The 24,325-nt window shown below is 43.4% G+C and overlaps 1 long non-coding RNA gene across 2 annotated transcripts in view; it reads left to right on the plus strand.

Moving 5' to 3' along the window:
* Nucleotides 1-2,895: 2,895 nt before the first annotated feature.
* Nucleotides 2,896-24,325, plus strand: part of LOC148054091 (uncharacterized) — a 119,385-nt gene continuing 97,955 nt past the window's right edge. For both annotated transcript variants that reach the window (XR_015707701.1, XR_015707702.1), the window contains exons 1-3: nucleotides 2,896-3,035; nucleotides 3,349-3,412; nucleotides 4,109-4,175. This is a non-coding gene — a long non-coding RNA (uncharacterized LOC148054091). The remainder of the gene's footprint in view (nucleotides 3,036-3,348; nucleotides 3,413-4,108; nucleotides 4,176-24,325) is intronic.

Below are 24,325 nucleotides of genomic sequence, written 5' to 3' on the forward strand. Positions count from 1 at the left end.
ACAGTGTAGATAATACAGGGATGTTTTCGTTATTGCTGAGCAGTGCTTACACTGAGTCAAGGCCTTTTCTGCTCCTCACACTGCCCTACCAGTGAGTAGGCTGGGGGTGCACAAGAAGTTGGGAGGGGACACAGCTGAGACAGCTGACCCCAACTGACCAAAGGGATATTCCATACCATATGACGTCATGCTCAGTATATAAGCTGGGGGAAGAAGAAGGAAGAGGGGGACATTCGGAGTGATGGCATTTGTCCTCCCAAGTAACCATTATGCGTGATGAAGCCCTGCTTTCCTGGAGATGGCTAAACTTCTGCCTGCCGATGGGAAGTAGTGAATGAATTCCTTGTTTTGCTTTGCTTGCATGCATGGCTTTTGCTTTACCCATTAAACTGTCTTTATCTCAACCCATGAGTTTTCTCACTTTTACCCTTTCGATTCTCTCCCCCATCCCACCAGGGGGGAGTGAGTGAGCAGCTGTGTGGTGCTTAGTTGCCAGCTGGGGTTAAACCACAACAACTGTGCTCTGTTATTCTTTCTTCATTCAAACACACAGAGTTCAAGAGTTTCAAGAGTGAATTTATAGCAGCTTTCAAAACTACCATTTAGTAGGTGATCTGCTGTAGTTTTTCAAAATAAAAACACATTGTTGATACCTGTTTTAAGTAGATCTGTTGTGAGTGTGAAATAAAAGCCTTTAATAAGATTTTCTATTGTGATATCTCTATTAAAAGAAGTGAAGTTGCTTCTATTTAAAGCATTGAGTTTGATCTTGGCTTTGATCTAAAGCTTTTGATCTTGAAAGAAAGATGTTGTGGCAGTAAAACAAAAAGGTTAGGAGAGGGTTTTTTAAAGTGATAAAGTTAAAGGGATACGGCCAAGATTTAGTAGGCACTAATTGGACCTACCTTTATTTACTTATATCTGTTTGCGAAGTACATCTAATTCTATATGGGGGAGGCTTTGCTCAGACACATGCTTTGATGAGCCTTTTTATTTTATAAGAGCAGAAATTGTCTTTTGAAGCTTTCAGGGAATTTTCATATATAGCACAGAGCAGAAATTATGTTTAAAAAACTGAAAATACCTTACCGGCATCATTTTAATTAGGCCAGATGGGATGCAATCTGCTTTTTTAATTGTCTCTTTTATTAAATGCTAAACACCATTGTATTGGGTTTGTGTGGCAAGGTTTTGGTAGCAGGGGGGCTACAGGGGTGGCTTCTGTGAGAAGCTGCTAGAACCTTCCCCTGTGTCCCATAGAGCCAATGCCAGCCGGCTCCAAGACGGAACCATCACTGGCCAAGGCTGAGCCAATCAGCTATGGTGGTAGCACCTCTGGGATAACATATTGAAGAAGGGGGGGGGGGGGAAAAACAGCCCTGCAGACACCAAGGTCAGTGAAGAAGGAGGGGGAGGAGGTGCTCCAGGCACCAGAGCAGAGATTCCCCTGCAGCCCCTGGTGAAGACCATGGTGAGGCAGGCTGTCCCCCTGCAGCCCATGGAGGTCCACGCTGGAGCAGATATCCACCTGCAGCCTGTGGAGGACCCCACACCAGAGCAGGTGGATGCCCGAAGGAGGCTGTGACCCTGTGGGAAGCCTGAGCTGGAGCTGGCTCCTGGCAGGACCTGTGGACCTATGGAGAGAGGAGCCCACGCTGGAGCAGATTTGCTGGCAGGACTTGTGACCCTGCAGGGGACCCATACTAGAGCAGTCTCTTCCTGAAGGATTGAACGCCATGGAAAAGACCCATGCTGGAGCAGTTCGTGAAGAACTGCAGCTTGTGGGAAGGACCCATGTTGGAGAGGTTCCTGAAGTAATGTAACCCGTGGGTGGGATCCTATGGTGGAGCGGGGGAAAAAGTGTGAAGTTTGTAGAGGACTGCCTCCTGTGGGAGGGACCCCACACTGGAGCAGGGGAAGTGTGAGGAGTCCTCCCCCTGACGAGGAAGGAGTGGCAGAAACAACGTGTGATGAACTGAACACAATCCCAATTCCCTGTCCTGCTGTGCCATTCAGGGGGAAGAGATAGAGAAATTGGGAGTAAAGTTGAGCCTGGGAAGAAGGGAGGGGTGGGGGGAAGGTGGTGTAAGATTTAGTTTTTATTTTCTCATTACCCTACTCTGATTTGATTGGTAATAAATTAAATTAATTTCCCCAAGCTGTGTCTGTTTTGCCTGTGATGGTAATTGGTGAATAATCTCTGCCTGTCCTTATATTGATCCATGAGCCTTTTGTTATATTTTCTCTCCCAGTTGAGGAGGGGGAGTGATAGAGCAGCTTTGGTGAGCACCTGGCATCCAGCCAGGGTCAACCCACCACAACTGTAAAAGCACTTAATAAAATTCTAGCTTAAGAATTTTTAGTATTCAAATTTTCCATGGCTGATATTACTTGCATCTCTCCCATCATAGTGGAATTTAGTAACCTGTTCAAAGAGAAGCATCTGTTGAAATCCCATTCCTAAATTTAATTACATGCTTGCAAACTCTGAATAAAGCATTTAAATTGAGGCCTAGGTAATGACCTTGCTGTGCTATAATATGAATAAAAAGCTGGTTTGGTTCTTGCCTTTAAAATGCATTTCAAAATCTCCAAGATGATAATTGATTTTACAGTTGGATTCCTTGCGAGTTAAGAACATACCGGGGAAAATCTTTAAGCACTTAACGGTGATGTTATTTTCTGTTTTGAACTAACCTTATTAGGCAGTGAGTGAGAACTTTAATACTAGACACAGGAAAGTACATCTCTAAAAATTAGAGTACAAATCTGTGACGATTGTTTGTGTGGGGAGATTAGAAGAAGGGCTGTCCCTTAGGCTAGCAGGGATATCAGGAACCCAGCTCAGCGGCAGTACAGGAAGCAGCTGCGGGGAAACCTCCTATCGGACAGCACCGGGGGAGGGAGGTTCCCCCGCGGTTCAGGCTCGGAAACCCGGGCACAGCCCCAAGTGCTGTACTGTACCTATGGCCTAGGCTTGCCGCTGAGGGTTGTTAGCAGTTGCCTCGCTAGCGGTATTTTACGTAAGGCAGAGGGTAGGGGCACAGAAACCCCGGCGAGGCAGTCCGGGGACTTGCGTGCGAGAAGGACCGGGAGTGGACTGGCTTCTACATCTTTAGACAGACTCCTCTCCGCTAGGGGGTCGGAGTATGGGTGTGGGGGATTTTGTGGAAGTGTTTCGTTTCCTACGGAGGGCTGTGGTGGGTTGAGGTTTGTCGTGGTGCGGTTTTATTTCTGGGTGATGCTGGGGCACAGTTGGGTTGGGGTCTCTGCAGTGTGTCCCATCCTACCAAGTGAAGCGACTCTGCGGGCGAGCCCGCCTTAATGTGCGCTTTTTTCGTCGTGTAGCCTTTGCTGCAGGAGGGTGAGTCTTGGAAGGTGTGTCAGGCTCATCCAGCAAGTGAGCAGTGAGGTGAGGAGAAAACTTGTTTTTCATAGTTGTTATATGCTTTCTCTCCACTGTTTATTCCCTCCCCCCCCGTGTCCTTCTGTCCTTCCTCCCTTGCAAATCTCCTCTTTGAGTTTTCCATCTGACCCACCTGCTTTTGTTTTAAACATAATAATTGCTTTTATATTAGGAATATAATTATTTTTGTGGGAAACAACCAAATGCTATTACCTTATTAAATAATAACTTTCCCATTATCTAAAATTGATATTGGTAGTCAAGAAGAACAATTGAGTGAGTGGCTGGGAATAAACTTCTTACTTGAAATAGAAGGTGTAAGGAATAGAGTGCAGAGATTTTTCTCCAGGATTTTTGCAAACCGCTTTCTATTTAGCAAAGTGGTCTGACATCAGATACGTTTTCTTTATGCTAAAAAAACCTTAAGCTGGGAGCTTGTAAGTTTGCTTTACTAAAGAAGAGAAAGGAAAATAATGCTGCATAAAATGAACACCACCACCTCACGCTGATCATGCATAAATGACTAACCATATTATCGAAGATCATGTCAGTCTGGACTGGAAAAGTGTTTTCTTATTTCCAATGAAGTAATGGAGAAATATGTCTTGAGTCTGTTTATAGTTTCTTACTAACGCAGAGTAGCTGCACTCAAGTCACATCTTCCTTTAAAAAAAAAAAATGTGCTATGGTTTTGAACTCTAGGTCGCAACAAACCAGAGGATCAGAAAAAGTGGCAAAAAGAAAGAGGGATGAAGTTGGTTTCTGAAAGGTAAGAGTTGGTAATATGCATTTGTGTAACAGAGGGCAGCATGATCTAAATGCTTTTAGATGATGCCCCTTTAAATGCTAAAGACATTTTTTAGCTTCTTTGACAAGGTGATAGTAAAAGTTACTGATAAAGTTTCAATGTGTCATATATTTGCTATGGAAAGAACTAAATAATCTTTTAAGATGTCTGTAACTTAGGAGAGAAAAATTCTCTATGTTTGTGTTTAACATGAACACTGAGGAAGAAAGATGGGAGTGATTTAATCAGAAAAAGCAATAGTACTTGAGAGCTTTTGACAACATCTGCACTGTTATTGGCAATCTTTCAGATAATATTAATTGAGAAACATTTTTTTTTTTTGTGGATGTTGGGACAACAATAGGTACGTACATAGAAACAAATGTTCTGACTATACTGTTGACGCTATTCAGACGGTGAGTTTGAAAGTCTTCCATTTGCTGTGTAAGGCAATTCATGAAAATATGCCTTGATGAACCATTTAAAAACCATTAAAAATGATGACAAGATTTTAAAAATTAAATACAGTTTAACTCAAAGTATTTTTAAACTAGTGATTTTAGATTTAGATATTCTTAAACATGCATTCTGTAATGTTTGCCATTTAAATCACAATGTGGCAAGCTAAGTAACTGACACTTGTATTAAACAGCTGTTTTCTGTCTTCTGAAGAAAAAAAATTGTCTCTAACCTGTCAAAAATGAATAAAGATGCATTACCAGAACTATGATTTTTTTTTTCTTTTAAATTTATTTTTTGGCTTCTTTTGGTTTTGCAAACAAGTGGGGGTTTTTTGCTTTAAATAATTTTTACCTTTAAAGGCTCAAAATAGCAGTTTTGCTGTTTTTACAGTGCTTCTAGAATGTATGATGAATCATTGCTGCTTCTGTAGCCAAATTCTTGCTGGTACCATGGCTGCCAACTCCTGGGATGTGTTGCCTTAGTATGGGCATTGCAGTATTTGACAAATGTCTACAACATGCATTGTTGTGTGTGGGTGTTTTATCAGTGAGTTTAAAAAAAAAATCAAAACAAAACCCAAATTGCAAATCACTACTTCTTTACCTAAATGGTGTATCCTGGTTATAAAATAAAAGATGTTCTGTATTGTCATAGTTTTATAAAGATGTGATCTAAACAGAGACAGCAATAAGCTGTTGCACCAAATAATTAATTTTCTGTTTATATTTCTGTACGTGAATATAAAGCATGTATGTTTAGCATTTGTATTTAGGATTGTTTTATGCTAAGATGATGAATTTTTTTTTTTAATTTGGAAAAAAGTATCATCATGGGAATTTGCTTGAGCAAAATGCATTTAAGGTACAAATAGCCCTCATGTAAGTTACAATTTGCTTGCAGTTTGAAGTATTTTTAAATTGTGCAAAGTAGGTCCACTGCTACATCTTCAGCAGTAGGCTTAAAGGTACCTTATACTGCTATACCTTCATCTCTTTTTATAGGAGAAAAATTCCCTAGTGTGAATCCCTTTGTACTGATAAAATTCCATTTGCATTAGGGAAGTTGTTCTGCTCCTACTGTTCCAAGGTTTGTGAAACAGAACTCTAGCATATAGATTTTTAGCTGTGTCCATATTGGCTTGTAGCAAGAATGGCGTCGTACAGTAGTTTAAGTACTTCTGGGATAAACAAGAGAAAAAGAAAGGAGAAAAAAAAAAAAAGACAAAACAAACCCCCACACTACGTAATGAAAAAGGAAGATGACCTTGAAAAAGGTAGCAGAGGTACAGATAAAATCATGGAGTGAGAAGAGGGACATGAGAAGTAGAGCAATAAGTAAATGGAAAAGTCAGTGAGTTGGTACCACGTCATAACACAAATGTAATTAAAATATGGCTACTGATGCATTTTGTCACAACTAGAAAACTGAACTGTGTGTTGATCTTGCTTATCCTTCCAGAACATGCACTAACTTATTAAATGTAGCTTCTCAACTTTTCTGTTCCTGTGCTGTCTGATTTTCCTCTATAATTTTTTGTTTATGGTAGGAAATCCTATTTGTAATACAAGATGGATGACTGCTATACCGAGACACTGCTAAATCAAAGCAACTGCTTCTGTATCCAAGTATGAAATCTAGGACAGATTATTTCTGTATGGAATAAGTGAAACAGAATTGTGGAGGAAAGGTTGCTGTTAATTGCTGGGGAATTGCTTCTTGCATTCTGAGCAGTTAAGCTTTTAGGAGCTGGCTTTACATATGCGTATATGTATTTAAAGAACATTTGATGATACCGTGTGCTGGCTAAGAACTGTGTAACTCATAGCGTTAACTGTGCTCAAGGGACATGTGAACCAGTGGGGAAGCTTTTGTGGTGCTGCTCTCCACTGTGGACCTGCACAGAATGGATTATGGCAGTGTAACGAATTCCATAGGTGTGAGAGACTTTCTACATAAGTAACTAAGGGTTCCTTTTCTTTTGCTTTTTTTTTTTTTTAGCTTTATTTTTTCCCCTTTCAAACCTTTTTGTTGCTCTTAAGTATTTTATTTTTCCTTAGTAACTTTTCTACTGTCTCTTCTTCCCTCCTTCCCCCCCCTTTTTTATTTCTCTCTCTTCCTTTGTCTCCTTCAGTCACCTTCAATACTATTCATTGCTTTCTGTTTACTTTCAATCCCCTTTTCTGCTTCATACGTTCTTCACTTTTGCTCAACTTATTTTCTGTTTATAGTACTCCGTAGATACTCTGTTTAGGAACCCCTCCCCATATGTGTGTATGCACATAAGCAAGTGTTATATGCACTTACCCCTTGCACATCTGCTTTTATCATCCTTATTCTCATGCTTTCTTTATTCCTCATTGTCCTGGTTTCAGCTGGGATAGAGTTAATTTTTTTCCTAGTAGCTGGTATAATGCTGTGTTTTGGATTTAGTATGAGAATAATGTTGATAATACACCGATGTTTTAGTTGTTGCTAAGTAGTGCTTACACTAGTCGAGGACTTTTCATCTTCCCATGCTCTGCCAGCAAGAAGCTGGGAGGGGGCACAGCCAGGACAGCTGACCCAGACTCGCCAACGGGCTATTCCATACCATATGATGTCATGCTCAGTATATAAATCTGGGGGAGTTGGCCAGGGGGCAGCGATCGCTGCTTGGGGACATGCTGGGCATCAGTTGGTGGGTGGTGAGCAATTGTATCGTGTATCACTTGCTTTGTATATTATTATTGTATTATTATTTTTATTATTACTATTACTACTATTCTATTTCATTTTACTTCAATTATTAAACTGTTCTTATCTCAACCCATGAGTTTTCTCACTTTTACCCTTCCAATTCTCTCCCCCATCCCACCGGTGGGGGAGGTGAGCAAGCGGCTGTGTGGTGCTTAGTTGCTGGCTGGGGTTAAACCACAACACTAATTTAATCTTATGCTGTCTCTTCATCTTGTCGTTTAGTTGGTCAGTGCATCTAGTGATCAATATGTGTATCAATACAAAAATGCACAGCAGTGTGTTCATGTGAAGAAAAATAGAGAGAGTGGAACAAAGCTTGGAAAGAGTTGGCTAATATTAGTAGTGTTGTTTTATTATGAAGAGTGTGATAGAAGTGCTAAGTATTATTTTTGTTGTTCTACTGGACTGTGCCTGTTTGGGGGGAAAAAAGATTCTATTACCCTTCCCAATTCTGAGTGTTAGGCAGGAGAAGACCTTTTAATCAGACTAGTGGAACTGTAGTGTGCCATTTGTATCTACTGTAGAATTTGAGGATAAACATTTCTTTTTATGAGGAGACTAGTTCATTTTTTATATGCAGATTGATTCCAAATATTGGCATCTATATCACCTATGACTGGAGTTCAGCATTAAAAAATGAAACATGAAAGCTGCTTTTGAAACTATTTGAATAGTAGAAAAAGTGCAGTAATTAGGGAGAGCACTGAAATATGTGTATATGTACAGTAGGTAATTAAGATTAGTTGTTGCAAATTATCAAAATTAAGTGAGTTTGCTCTCGGTTTTAGTTTATTTCTATACTAAAACTTTGAGGAATAAGTCAATTTCTCCAGAATAATTTCTGCTGCTTTCTTGGAAATACTGTTTTTATGTGTTTATCTGCTAGTTTACTAAAAATGTGGTTGTCTGATTTTTTTTTTTTTTCTTCCCTAGTGGTTGTTGCTATTGATCACTTGCTTTCTTCTCACTCTAGAGTGTTACAATTGTCCAGCAGTACTTAAGCTCTGATAATAATCTGAGCAAAAAATAACTTTGTTGAAATAGCTGTTAATTTTCGAATAACAAAAGGCGGGGCAAAAACCCCACCCTAGTTCTAATATGTATGGCTAATGCTCAATGCTATAGCTCTTCTGTCCTTTAACAACAAATTGACCAGTTTAACTGAAAGACAAGAAATGCATCTTGTAATTTATTAAAATGAGTTGTGGTGTTATACTTTAAGTAGAAAACTTTTTGAAGTCTCATAAAAAAAAGGTAGGGAGAAGAAAATATGATGTGGTCCATTTAAGTGGGGAATTTATTCACAATGATGCACTTTTGCTAATTCAGGTAGAGGAATAGGAACATATATTGCATTAAAGTTGCTTAAAAACCTTAATTATTACATATTGTTTGTTTTTCAAAAGAAATGTTTTTACTCAAGTCCACCAAACTGAGAAGTAAAGCAAGGACCAAAGCTGAAATATGTTTCTTGAACTGTATAGCATTTAACAGCTAAAAGAAACATGGTAAGAAATTCTAGAGAGTTCTTCAGAGAGTATTCAGTGGAGTAATTTGTGATACCTTACCTTTCCAAATTCTGTTAATCTTACAGAACTTCCTAGGATCCCTATATGTGTGTTAGTTGGCTTTCCTTGGCTATAGATAACAATTTATTTGGCAAATACTGTATCCACCTCATGCACAAGAGCTGGATTGCAGTAAATGTCATTAAGTCATCTTGGAAACAGAGTTTGTAGTTTTAAAAACTTTCCCCCAAATACATATGAATATAACTTCAGGCCATTAAAACGAAATGTTTTTAGAATTTAACTTTCTATCCCCATAAAAATATCAATATTTATGTATTGTTTGGAAACTATAATTGTACAGCTCTGAAGCACTTTATTTTTCAGGATAGCTCTGCCTCAAATTTGACTAAAGAAACACTTAATAGAACAGGAAGTACTGTGTCTATGTGTAAATATGTAAAAATCTGAGTGGCCACATTTTTTAGGTCAATGAAAGCAACTTATCACCATGCCTATGACAATGCACTTGCTCCCTTTCACTCCCTTTCATTTCTAAATTAAGAGAACTCAGGCCAGCATGGCCATGTGTTGAAATAGTGTAAAGTTTACAGGTAATTACATCACTGTTAATTATAGCAGTTCAAGCCAGCAGCCATCCTCCCCTTCCTGTGCAGTGAAAGATTAAGGTCAACTTAATGTAAAACACAGGGTTTCTGCAGGAAAGAAAAAAAGGCAATTGTAGCGGGGGGGGGGGGGGGAGTGTGGGGAGGGGGGTGTTCCTTTTGATTTGTAGGAAGAATTACACTCTTCAGATAGAACATGTTAGTTGGCAATAAGTATCATTGGAGGCATTTTAATGAGGTAGTGTTTGTGCACATTATCACATGATACTAACAAAATAAATTACATTACTGGGATCTACTAATGCCGCTAAAGTTTGGGTCTATTGTTGTTTCTAGATATAAAGCTCTCTTTTTGGTGGTTGAAATGTGTTCCATTACACCTTAGCTTACAAGTACGTTTTGTCTATAACACAGCAGAAAATGAAAAATGTAAGATAAACTTTGTTCTTTCCCAAATATAGAAAAAGCATTTAATTGTTTTTAATACTTATCAAATGGCTCCCCTACCAGTGTTTACCTAATTAATTCCGAGCAGTAATGTAGTGAGTTTTGGGAGAAGAAAGTTGTCACTTTCAGGGCTTTTGGAAAGCAGAGCATCTTACTACACTAGGAAAAAGCTGTGCACTGCGTTCAAGTACTCCATAATCTTTATTCTGCAAAAACTTCCTAAGGATTTTTTTTAAATTACTTGAGAATCTACACTCATGCCTGGCAGTTAAATAATCCACTTGATTTAAATGTCCCCGACTTATTATTGGTGTGACTGACTGTAATGACTCTGAAGGAATCTTAATGGTCTGCTGATTCAAACATGTGCTTTGTTTCACCATTGCATTTAATACACATTGTCAGAAACTGGCTTAACAATTCTCAACAAAATTCAACTTACCAGATGCCTGCTCAACTTACCAGATGCCTGCTGGAAATGCAATACAGCAGAGAGGAAACAGTCTAGGAGGCTCCTGGAGTGTGTGGAAGATAATTTCCTGACACAGCTGGTGAGGGAGCCAACTAGGGAAGGCACCCCGCTGGACCTCTTCTTTGTGAACAGAAAAGGCCTGGTGGGTGATGTGAAAGTTGGAGGCCGTCTTGGGCATAGTGATCATGAAATGACAGAGTTTTTGATTCTTGGAGAAGTAAGGAGGGGGGTCAGCAGAACTGCTACCTTGGGCTTCCGGAAGGCAGATTTTGGCCTGTTTAGGAGTCTGGTTGAGGGAGTCCCTTGGGAGGCAGTCCTGAAGGGCAAAGGAGTCCAGGAAGGCTGGACATTGTTCAAGAAGGAAATCTTACAGGCGCAGGAGCAGGCCATCCCCATGTGCTGAAAGATGAGCCAGCAGGGAAGACCGGCCTGGCTGAACAGAGAGCTTTGGCTGGAACTCAGGAATGAAAGGAGAGTTTACAACCTTTGGAAGAAGGGGCAGGCCACTCAGGAGGACTACAAGGATGTCGTGAGGTCATGCAGGGAGAAAATTAGAAGGGCCAAAGCCCAACTAGAACTTAATCTGGCTACTGCTGTAAGAGACAACAAAAAATGTTTCTACAAATACATTAGCAACAAAAGGAGGGCTAAGGAAAATCTCCATCCTCTTTTGGATGTGGGGGGAAACATAGTGACAAAGGATGAGGAAAAGGCTGAGGTACTTAATGCCTTCTTTGCCTCAGTCTGTAATAGTCAGACCAGTTGTTCTCGGGATACCCAGCCCCCTGAGCTGGAAGACAGGGATGGGGAGCAGAATGAAGCCCCCATAATCCAAGGGGAAATGGTTAGTGACCTGCTACACCACGTAGACACACACACAAGTCTATGGGGCCGGATGGGATCCACCCAAGGTTACTGAGGGAGCTGGTGGAAGTGCTCACCAAGCCACTTTCCATCATCTATCAGCAGTCCTGGCTAACCAGGGAGGTCCCAGTTGACTGGAAGCTAGCAAATGTGATGCCCATCTACAAGAAGGGCCGGAAGGAAGATCCGGGGAACTACAGGCCTGTCAGCCTGACCTCGGTGCCGGGGAAGGTTATGGAACAGATCATCTCGAGTGCCATCACATGGCACGTACGGGACAACCAGGGGATCAGGCCCAGTCAGCATGGGTTTCTGAAAGGCAGGTCCTGCTTGACTAACCTGATCTCCTTCTATGACAAGGTGACCCGCTTAGTGGATGAGGGAAAGGCTGTGGATGTTGTCTACCTGGACTTTAGTAAGGCCTTTGACACTGTCTCCCACAGCATTCTCCTGGAGAAACCAGCTGCTCACGGCTTGGACGGGCGTACTCTTTACTGGGTAAAAAACCGGCTGGATGGCCGAGCCCAAAGAGTTGTGGTGAATGGAGTTAAATCCAGTTGGCAGCTGGTCACAAGTGATGTTCCCCAGGGCTCAGTATTGGGGCCAGTTCTGTTTAATATCTTTATCAGTGGCCTGGATGAGGGGATGAAGTGCACCCTCAGGAAGTTTGCAGATGACAATATTAATATGAGCCAGCAGTGTGCCCAGGTGGCCAAGGCGGCCAATAGCATCCTGGCTTGCATCAGGAATAGTGTGGCCAGCAGAACTAGGGAAGTGATTGTTCCCTTGTACTTGGCGCTGGTGAGGCCGCACCTCGAGTACTGTGTTCATTTTTGGGACCCTCACTACAAGAAGGACATTGAGGTGCTGGAGCGTGTCCAGAGAAGGGCAACGAAACTGCTGAAGGGTCTAGAGAACAAGTCTTATGAGGAGCAGCTGAGGGAGCTGGGGTTGTTTAGTTTGGCGAAGAGGAGGCTGAGGGGAGACCTTATTGCTCTCTACAACTACCTGAAAGGAGGTTGTAGCAAGGTGAGGTTCGGTCTCTTCTCCCAAGTAACAAGTGATAGGACTAGAGGAAATGGCCTCAAGTTGCACCAGGGCAGTGTCGTAGTTTAACCCCAGCGAGCAACTAAGCACCACACAGCCACTCGCTCACTCCCCCTCCATCCCGGTTGGATGGGGGAGAGAATTGGAAGGGTAGAAGTGAGTAAACTCATGGGCTGAGATAAGAACAGTTTAATAATTGAAGTAAAATAAAACAGAACAGTAGTAATAATGATAATAAAATCATAATAATGCAATAATAATGCACAAAGCAAGTGATACACGATACAATTGCTCACCACCTGCCAACCGATGCCCAGCACGTCTCTGAGCAGTGATCACTGCCCCCAGCCACCTCTCCCTAGTTTATATACTGAGCATGACATCATATGGTATGGAATAGCCCTTTGGCGAGTCTGGGTCAGCTGTCCTGGCTGTGCCCCCTCCCAGCTTCTTGTGCACCAAGTAGAGCATGGGAAGCTGAAAAGTCCTTGACTAGTGTAAGCACTACTTAGCAACAACTAAAACATCAGTGTGTTATCAACATTATTCTCATCCTAAATCCAAAACACAGCACTATACCAGCTACTAGGAAGAAAATCAACGCTATCCCAGCTGAAACCAGGACACTATCCACCTCTTATTCCATACCATACACGTCATGCCCAGGTCTTACACTTTCCAATACATTCCAGTTAATCACCACCACTTTTCCAGTCTTTTGAGATATATATATATATACACACACACACACACAAAGATATAATTTCCTTAGTCTATGGGCTATCCCTCTTTGTTGAGTTCATTTAGTCCATGACTTTGGGCTTCATCTGTCAGAACAGTCTTTCAGGGCAGGAGAGATGGTGTGTGGTGTTGGATTGTTGCATGCTGAAGCCAATTCTGGTTCTATCACCTCTGCACTTTGCTTGGTTTCCTCAAAGTTCATTCTTCATTAATTTGGGTGATTCTTACTGTATACTGTTGATATGGCACATAGTAATCATTGAAGTGATGACATCCAGTATTATATAGCAACTAACATTATACAGTTCAGTTCATTGGCTATTCTCACCCAAAATCAAATCCCCTTGAGGTACACATCGGACTTCCCCATCCTCCCGCATCACCCACCAAGTGCACCCAGGTCCTTGAGCGAAAGCAATCCCACGAATGGGTTTACCTCTGCCTGAGGCAGGAGCAACCCAGCCTGTCTTCCCCATCATATTTTTTATGTGCACTACAGGGACTTTATCCCCTTCTACAGTACGTAAAAGTCTTGACTGGGCAGGGCCAGCTCGATTGGCAGATGCCCTAGTGTTGACTAACCAGGTGGCCTTTGCTAAATGTGTATTCCAGTGTTTGAATGGCCTACCACCCATTGCTCTCAGTGCAGTCTTTAACAGTCCATCGTATCCTTTGATTTTCCCGGAGGCTGGTGCATGATAGGGGATGTGATATACCCACTCAATGCCATGCTCTTTGGCCCAGGTGTCTATGAGGTTGTTTCGGAAATGAGACCCGTTGTCTGACTCAGTTCTTTCTGGGGTGCCATGTCGCCATAGGACTTGCTTTTCAAGACCCACGATAGTGTTCCGGCGGTGGCATGGGGCACAGGATATGTTTCCAGCCATCCGGTGGTTGCTTCCACCATTGTAAGCACATGGCGCTTGCCTTGGCGGGTTTGGGGAAGTGTGATATAATCAATCTGCCAGGCCTCCCCATATTGATATCTCAGCCATCGTCCTCCATACCAGAGAGGCTTGAACTGCTTGGCTTGCTTGATTGCAGCGCATGTTTCGCATTCACGGATAACCTGTGCAATAGTGTCCATGGTCAAGTCCACCCCTCAATCAGGAGCCCATCTATATGTTGCATCTCTTCCCTGATGGCCTGAGGTGTCATGGGCCCACCAAGCTAGAAATAATTCACCCTTATGTTGCCAGTCCAGGTCCACCTGAGCCACTTCAATCTTAGCAGCCTGATCCACCTGCTGGTTGTTTTGATGTTCTTCAGTGGCCCAACTTTTGGGTACGTGAGCATCTACGTGACGTACTTTTACAACCAGGTTCTCTATCTGGGCAGCAATATCTTGCCACAATGTGGCAGCCCAGATGGGTTTGCCTCTGTGGGGGCAGTTGCTCTGCTTCCATTGCCGTAACCACCCCCACAGGGCATTTGCCACCATCCATGAGTCAGTATAGAGATAGAGCATTGGCCACTTGAAGGAAACTGTGAAGGAAAGGATGACTTTCCTTCACACCGTGAGTGAGCTGTGAGATATGCGAAAAGATTTCAGTCGTCGTTCAGGCGAGCACATCATCACCTGGCTGCTCCGATGCTGGGATAACGGGGCCAGTAGAAGGGAATTAGAGGGTTGTTGTGGTTTAACCCCAGCCAGCAACTAAGCACCACACAGCCGCTTGCTCACTCCCCCCACCCCAGTGGGATGGGGGAGAGAATTGGAAGGGTGAAAGTCAGAAAACTCCTGGGTTGTGATAAGAACAGTTTAATAATTGAAGTAAAATGAAATAGAATGGTGGTAGTAGTAGTAGTAGTAATAATAATAATAATATAATACAATAATAATATACAAAGCAAGTGATACATGATACAATTACTCACCACCCACTGACTGATGCCCAGCCCGTTCCCGAGCAGCAATCCCTTCCCCCCCCGGCCAACTCTCCCCAGTTATATACTGAGCATGACGTCATACGGTATGGAATAGCCCTTTGGCCCGTCTGGGTCAGCTGTCCTGGCTGTGCCCCCTCCCAGCTTCTTGTGCGCCGGGCAGAGCATGGGAAGCTGAAAAGTCCTTGACTAGTGTAAGCACTACTTAGCAACAACTAAAACATCAGTGTGTTATCAACATTATTCTCATACTAAATCCAAAACACAGCACTATACCAGCTACTAGGAAAAAAATTAACTCTATCCTAGCTGAAACCAGGACAAGGGGAGGGAAGCCAAGCAGCTGGGATCCCTTTCTAGGGAAGGGGGCATTGACAAAGCGATTGGAAAAGGGGCAAAAGTCCTCAGCCTCTGGAGGTGACTCCTGTCAGGTCTGAAGGAAAGGCATCCCTTCGAGGAAGACGTTATATGTCACCCAGGCAAGTGGACCACCATGGAGAGAGGTATCCAGTACCTGAGGAAAATAGCCTGAATAGCGCAGTTGAAGTGCCTGAGGGATGGGATGCCATCCAGAGGGATCTGGACAGGCTGGAGAAACGGGCCTGTGTGAAACTCATGAGGTTCAAGAAGGACAAGTGCAAGGTCCTGCACCTGGGTCGGGGCAATCCCCGGTATCAGTACAGGCTGGGGGATGAAGGGATTGAGAGCAGCCCTGAGGAGAAGGACTTGCGGGTACTTATAGATGAAAAGCTGGACATGAGCCAGCAATGTGCTCTCGCAGCCCAGAAAGCCAACCGTATCCTGGGCTGCATCAAAAGAAGCGTGGCCAGCAGGTCGAGGGAGGTGATTCTGCCCCTCTACTCTGCCCTGGTGAGACCCCACCTGGAGTACTGCGTCCAGCTCTGGAGTCCTCAGTACAAGAAGGACATGGACCTGTTGGAGCGGGTCCAGGGGAGGGCCACAGAAATGATCAGAGGGCTGGAACACCTCTGCTATGAGGAAAGGCTGAAAGAGCTGGGGTGGTTCAGCCTGGAGAAGAGAAGGCTGCGGGAAGAACTTATTGCGGCCTTTCAATACTTAAAGGGGGCTTCTAAGAAAGATGGGGATAGACTTTTTAGCAGGGCCAATAGCGATAGATGCCCCATCCTTGGAAACATTCAAGGCCAGGCTGGATGGGGCTCTGAGCAACCTTATCTAGTTGTAGATGTCCCTGCCCATTGCAGGGGGGATGGACTAGATGACCTTTAAAGGTCCCTTCCATCCCAAAGCATTCTATGATTCTAGCCATGCTGGAGGTGATTTATAGTGACTTGGACAACTAGCAGTTATCCAAAGATCCAGATGAATTCCAATGCACACGACCCATCTTTCTTAGAAGGAAAGTCATCCTTTCCTTCACAGTTTCCTTCAAGTGGCCAATGCTCTATCTCTATACTGACTCATGGATGGTGGCAAATGCCCTGTGGGGGTGGTTACGGCAATGGAAGCAGAGCAACTGCCCCCACAGAGGCAAACCCATCTGGGCTGCCACATTGTGGCAAGATATTGCTGCCCAGATAGAGAACCTGGTTGTAAAAGTACGTCACGTAGATGCTCACGTACCCAAAAGTTGGGCCACTGAAGAACATCAAAACAACCAGCAGGTGGATCAGGCTGCTAAGATTGAAGTGGCTCAGGTGGACCTGGACTGGCAACATAAGGGTGAATTATTTCTAGCTTGGTGGGCCCATGACACCTCAGGCCATCAGGGAAGAGATGCAACATATAGATGGGCTCCTGATTGAGGGGTGGACTTGACCATGGACACTATTGCACAGGTTATCCGTGAATGCGAAACATGCGCTGCAATCAAGCAAGCCAAGCAGTTCAAGCCTCTCTGGTATGGAGGACGATGGCTGAGATATCAATATGGGGAGGCCTGGCAGATTGATTATATCACACTTCCCCAAACCCGCCAAGGCAAGCGCCATGTGCTTACAATGGTGGAAGCAACCACCGGATGGCTGGAAACATATCCTGTGCCCCATGCCACCGCCGGAACACTATCGTGGGTCTTGAAAAGCAAGTCCTATGGCGACATGGCACCCCAGAAAGAACTGAGTCAGACAACGGGTCTCATTTCCGAAACAACCTCATAGACACCTGGGCCAAAGAGCATGGCATTGAGTGGGTATATCACATCCCCTATCATGCACCAGCCTCCGGGAAAATCAAAGGATACGATGGACTGTTAAAGACTGCACTGAGAGCAATGGGTGGTAGGCCATTCAAACACTGGAATACACATTTAGCAAAGGCCACCTGGTTAGTCAACACTAGGGCATCTGCCAATCGAGCTGGCCCTGCCCAGTCAAGACTTTTACGTACTGTAGAAGGGGATAAAGTCCCTGTAGTGCACATAAAAAATATGATGGGGAAGACAGGCTGGGTTGCTCCTGCCTCAGGCAGAGGTAAACCCATTCGTGGGATTGCTTTCGCTCAAGGACCTGGGTGCACTTGGTGGGTGATGCGGGAGGATGGGGAAGTCCGATGTGTACCTCAAGGGGATTTGATTTTGGGTGAGAATAGCCAATGAACTGAACTGTATAATGTTAGTTGCTATATAATACTGGATGTCATCACTTCAATGATTACTATGTGCCATATCAACAGTATACAGTAAGAATCACCCAAATTAATGAAGAATGAACTTTGAGGAAACCAAGCAAAGTGCAGAGGTGATAGAACCAGAATTGGCTTCAGCATGCAACAATCCAACACCACACACCATCTCTCCTGCCCTGAAAGACTGTTCTGACAGATGAAGCCCAAAGTCATGGACTAAATGAACTCAACAAACGTTTTAGAGGGGTCGCGTATAGACTAAGGAGCGAGCGGCTGTGTGGTGCTTAGTTGCTGGCTGGGGTTAAACCATGACACCAAGGATGTTCAAGATACTGAAAAGTTGTTGTAATGAATGTTGAAACATCATAGAAGAAGGTAGAGAAGGTGCCATTCTGTATTTCCTCCATAAAAAACCTCTCAGAGGAAGAGGTATAATTGCTAATTTTCTCCATGAGGTCGTACCCGAAGTACAGTAATGGCTTCACTACAGAACCGAAATACCAGATAATGCTCAAGGTCAGTGTTTTAATACTAAGTCTCCAAAGCAAAACATCACTAATCACTGCAGAGCACAGCAAACTGCAAAACCCAACACCAGTCTTTAACACGTACTGCGAAAACAGGAGCATGGTGCAGATCAGGTAGACTAATACCGAGAACAGATGAATCAATATTATGACCAGCAACTGTTAACAGATATAAATTCCTTAATAAGCTCTGGTTAATCTGTAGTTATCTCAAACCCTTCATGCCCCACGTTGGGCGCCAAAAAGGACTGTTGTGGTTTAACCCCAGCCAGCAACTAAGCACCACACAGCTGCTTGCTCACTCCCCCCACCCCGGTGGGATGGGGGACAGAATTGGAAGGGTGAAAGTGAGAAAACTCATGGGTTGAGATAAGAACAGTTTAATAATTGAAGTAGAATAGAATTGAATAGAAGTAATAGTAGTAGTAATAATAATGGTAATATAATAATAATAATACAATAATAATATACAAAGCAAGTGATACACGATACAATTGCTCACCACCCACTGAACGATGCCCAGCATGTTCCCAAGCAGCGATCGCTGCCCCCAGCCAACACCCCCAGCTTATATACTGAGCATGGCATCATATGGTATGGAATAGCCCTTTGGCCAGTCTAGGTCAGCTGTCCTGGCTGTGCCCCCTCCCAGCTTCTTGTGCACTGGGCAGAGCATGGGAAGATGAAAAGTCCCTGACTAGTGTAAGCACTCCTTAGCAACAACTAAAACATCAGTGTGTTATCAACATGATTCTCATCCTAAATCCAAAACACAGCACTATACCAGCTACTAGGAAGGAAATCTACTCTATCCCAGCTGAAACCAGGACAAGCATGTTTAGGTTGGATATTAGGAAAAATTTCTTCACTGAAAGGGTTGTCAGGCACTGGAACAGGCTGCCCAGGGAAGTGGTTGAGTCCCCATCCCTGGAGGTATTTAAAAGATGGGTAGACGTGGTGCTTGAGGACATGGTTTAGTGGTGGACTTGGCAGTGCTAGGTTAATGGTTGGACTCGATGATCTTGAAGGTCTTTTCCAACCTAGACGATTGTATGATTCTGTGATTGTAATTTTATGGTGACCACTCTTAACCATTGTCTTAATTCTTATCTTATCTGTCTCTCTTATCTTTTTAGATTATGTTTAGATACTGTACTGTAAAAGCACATGTATATGAGTTCATAAGAATGGATATTGTCCTTTAAAGAAATATATGAGGATAGAAGGGAAAGACCAGAGCTTCTACAAAAGTGATTAAAAAGGTTCTGGAAGTTATTAATCTATTTTTTGATGGCTGTAGTCCTAAAAGTAGGCACTGGTGTCACTCATAATACTGCATTCCTTCACTACCACTCCCAACCCCTCTTTTAGAGCACAAAAGGAGCTCACAGTAAAAGCAAATACAGTCATTGTTGCTTTAATTAAACAGACAGGATTGAATTATTAAAGATGTGTAAGTTGTACTACACTCATTTGCTCTATGTGGCATATACTTTTCTTGTGGGCATGGACTGAGTGACTACTCACAGTTGTCTAGTTTCTTTCTTCAGATTCTTTGCTCACAGGTTTTGATACCTGTACCAGCATTTAACAACAGTATTTCAACATTATCATGAAAATTTGTAAGTCTGTAGAAAGGCTTCTGATTCTGATAAGCTGTCTAATGTCTGTCTACTATTTTATTGGGACTGCAGTTTTATTGTGGCCGAGTGCAAATAAAGTATTTTTCTTCTCTCTTTTTACTTTCAAGCTAAGTTCATATCCTACAGTGAGCTCTGCCTAAGCAGTCTCCATATCTGAAAAGTGTTCTTGAAGCATAGGATATTGTTATTGTAATTCTCCATAATTTTGATTCACACATGATATCTAGTGATAATTTTTTTAATAAAGCAGGTGTAAAAAAAGTTGTTTTCCTCCTCTACTGTAATTGTATTCTAGTAAATAATCAATTCTCAAGAAAAGCTTTTATTTTTATAAAAAAAAAATTATTGATGGAAAAGAAGCCTTGGCAATTATGTTGTTCTGTACATGTCTTTCTTCCTTTTCTCCCTTTAATTTAGGCATTCACTGGACATTTTCTGTCAAATTTGTTAGTGTTCTAAATCTGCTGTGTTCCTGTGAGAGGTCCCATGGGGACAGCTCCATTGAAGGCAAGGCAGAAGTGTGAGCCCCATTATTTCTGGGAATCCTAATAGGAAATTAAAGATCCACTAATAGGAGTGGGAAGATGTTATGACTGTCCCAACCACAGGAGAAATTTCTTTTGATACTTTGAGGTTATTAGACAGTTCAGTCATGAGGCATAAGTTCCTAAAAAAAAAAAGGATTTCATTACCCTTGCTTCTTTACAGAACTTATTATTTTTATGAACTAACTGTATTCTACATACTCTTCAGATCACATGTCCTGAATGTGGTGAACACCCACAAACTCAGACATGTCATGTCTTTGAAATATAGACTTAATGAATTTGCCCCACAGTTAGTTTCCTTCTCTACTTCTAACACAAATACCTGAGAAAAAAAGAGGAGCTTGGGGCTTAGCTTGGAAGGCTGACAAGTGCCTTGTTCATGATCTCTCATCCATACTGCAAAAGGAAATGAAGTAAAGGTAAGGTATTAAATGTTTCCATCTCCAAGATCTGATTTATTTCAAAGGGAAAATGACCAACTCGGTGTCAGTTTTGCAGTAACTATAGATGACTTGTCTTTGTTTAAATTCATTAAATGATTTGGGTTGGAAGGGACCTTTAAAGATCATCTAGTCCAACCCTCCTGCCATGGGCAGGGACATCTTCAAGTAGATCAGGTTGCTCAGAGTCCCATACAACCTGATTTTGGAGGGATGGGGCATCCACAACTTCTCTGGGCAACCTGTTCCAATGTCTCAGCACCCTCATCGTAAAAAATTTCTTCTTTATGTCCAATCTAAATCTACCCTCTTTCAGTTTAAAATCATTACCCCTTGTCCTGTCACTACAGGCCCTGGTAAAAAAAAAAAAAATTCTTTCTCACTCTTCCTTATAAGCTCTTTAAGTATTAAAAGGCTGCAATAGTTCCCAGGGTCCTCCTTTTTACCCTTTTTAAAAATGGGTGCGATATTCCCTTTTCTCCAGTCACTGGGGACTTTGCCTGACTGCCATGACTTTTCAAATATGGTTGAGAGTGGCTTGGCAACTACATCAGCCAATTCCCTCAGGACCCTGGGATGCATTTCATCAGGTCCCACGGACTTCTGTATGTTCAGGTTCCTCAGGTGGTCTCAAACCTGATCTCCTGCTATGGGAGGGACTTCATTCCCCCAGTGCCTGCCTTGAGGTTCCGGGGCTTGAGAGATGTGGGAAGAGAGGTTACCAGTGAAAACCAAGGCAAAAAGATTGTTGAGTACCTCAGCCTTCTCCATGTCAGTTGTCACCAGTTCTCCTATCTTATTTATCAGGGCAGGGGTGTGTGTGTGCGTGTGTGTATGTTTACACAATATCTTTAATCTTCCTTTTTTTGCCAACGTACCTGTAGAAGCCCTTCTTATTATTCTTCACATCCCTTATTCAGCTCCAGCTGTGCCTTAGCTTTCCTGATTCCATCCCTACACCTCTGGGCAGTGTCCCTATATTCTTCCCAGGATACATGTCCTTGGTTTCACTGCCTGTGCATTTCCTTCTTAATTTTAGTTTGCCCAGGAGGCGCTTATTCAACCATGCTGGTCTCCTGCCTTCCTTTCCTGAATTCTTACATATGGGAACAGAAAGCTCTTGCACTCTAAGAAAAATGTCCTTGAAGAGCTGCCAGCTCTGTTCAGCTCTATCATCTCTGAAGGCAGTTTCCCAGGGGTCCCATCCACTAATTCCTTAAACAACTGAACATTTGCTCTCCTAAAATTCAGCATCCTGACTCTACTTTTCACCTGGCCCATATCCCTCAAGATTGTGAATTCTACCGGGACATGATTACTGCAGCCCTGGCTGCTACCAATCTTGACATCTCCAAGTAGTTCATCTGTGTTGGTAAGCAACAGGTCCAGTAATGCTTCTCCTCTGGTCGGGCTGTCTATCACCTGGATTAAGAAATTATCCTCAACGTACTCCAAGAGTCTCCTGGACTGCTTACAGCTTGCTGTGCTGCTTTTCTAGCCAATGTTAGGGTGATCAAAGTCCCCCAGCAGGCTCGGGGCCTGCAAGCATGATGCTTCCTGTAGTTGAAATAAGAATGCTTTGTCAATGGGCTCCCCTTGATTGGGCAGACTGTAGTAAGCACCAACTGTGAGGTTTCCTTTGTTGGCCTGGCCCCTAATTTTTACCCATAAGCTCTCAACCTGTTCATCGCTGTTTTTCAAAGACAGCTCTGTGCAGTCAATCCCTTCTTTTACATAGATGGCAACCCCCCCCACGCCTCCTTCCTTGCCTGTCCCTCCTGAACATGTTATAGCAGCACTCCAGTCATGTTATTCGTCCCACCATGTTTCAGTGGTAGCAATTAAACCATAGATTTCTAGCTGCACAGTGCCTTCCAGCTCCTCCTGCTTGTTACCCATGCTGTGCACTTCAGGTGGGCTATTGACCATGTCACCTTTTTAGAGGAACACGACCTAATTCCTTTGTGGCATTTCACAGGTGTTTCCCTCTTGGTTCCTAATACATCAGCAGCCCCTGGCTTTTCTCTGTTGCTCAAAACTCCATCCCCTTCCCCTGCTAAATCTAGATTAAATCTCTCCTTGTAAGTCTGGCCAGCTTGTTGGTGAAGACCCTCTTGCCCCTCTTGGTCAGGTGAATCCCATCAGCTCCCAGCAGACCTGGCTTCTCCAAGGTAGATCCATGATCACCAAAGCCAAAACCTTGAGTATGGCACCAGCCACTCATCCAGGCATTCACCTGTTCAATTCTTCTTCTCCTTCTTGAACCCCTTACTCTGACTGGGAGGATAGAGGAGAACACCACCAGTGCTCCTGATCCTTTTAACATTGCTCCAAGGGACATATAGTCTCTTTTGATGGTTCTAAGTTGCCTTGTTGCAGTATCATTAGACCTTATGTAGGAGCAGATGATAATCTGTAGGGTTCACCAGGCTCGGCAGCCTCTCAGTGACATCACAAATGCAAGCTCCTTGTAGGCAGCAAACTTCTCTAGAGAAATATTCTAGACAGCAAATGGGTGCTTCAGTGCCTCTCAGTAAGGAGTCTCCAATTACTAAAACTTCACATGTCTTTCTGGTGGCACTGGTTCTAATGAAGGTGGGTGGCTGGATCAACTTTGTATGGTCGGCTTCTCCTGGATCCTGTTTGTTACTCACATGCTCTTCATTCTCCAACCCCAGAGTGTCATATATGTTATGCAGGGGCACTTCAGGGGAAGGTTCCTCCTACATTAGCAACAAAAGGAGGGCTAAGGAGAATCTCCATCCTTTATTGGATGCGGGGGGAAACACAGTGACAAAGGATGAGGAAAAGGCTGAGGTACTTAATGCCTTCTTTGCCTCAGTCTTTAATAGTTCTCAGGTTACCCAGCCCCCTGAGCTGGAAGACAGGGATGGGGAGCAGAATGAAGCCCCCATAATCCAAGGGGAAATGGTTAGTGACCTGCTACACCACTTAGACACACACGTATATAGGGCAGGATGGGAGCTGGCGGAAGTGCTCACCAAGCCACTTTCCATCATCTATCAGCAGTCCTGGCTAACCGGGGAGGTCCCAGTTGACTGGAGGCTAGCAAATGTGATGCCCATCTACAAGAAGGGCCGGAAGGAGTTTCCGGGAAACTAGAGGCCTGTCAGCCTGAGCTCAGTGCTGGGAAAGGTTATGGAGCAGATCATCCTGAGTGCCATCACACAGCACATATGGGACAACCAGGGGATCAGGCCCAGCCAGCATGGATTTATGAAAGGCAGGTCCTGCTTCACTAGCCTGATCTCCTTCTATGACAAGGTGACCTGCTTAGTGGATGAGGGAAAGACTGTGGATGTTGTCTACCTGGACTTTGGTAAAGCCTTTGACACCATTTCCCACAGCATTCTCCTGGAGAAACTGGCTGCTCATGGCTTGGCCGGATGTACGAGTGTACTCTTTGCTGGGTAAAAAAACTGGCTGGATGGCCGGGCCCAAAGAGTTGTGGTGAATGGAGTTAAATCCAGTTGGCGGCCGGTCACAAGTGATGTTCCCCAGGGCTCAGTATTGGGGCCAGTTCTGTTTAATATCTTTATCAATGACCTGGATGAGGGGA

The sequence above is a fragment of the Nipponia nippon genome, unplaced genomic scaffold (assembly GCF_047370975.1).
Source record: "Nipponia nippon isolate SJK-2023a ecotype South Korea unplaced genomic scaffold, ASM4737097v1 scaffold_34, whole genome shotgun sequence".
Lineage (NCBI taxonomy): Eukaryota > Metazoa > Chordata > Aves > Pelecaniformes > Threskiornithidae > Nipponia > Nipponia nippon.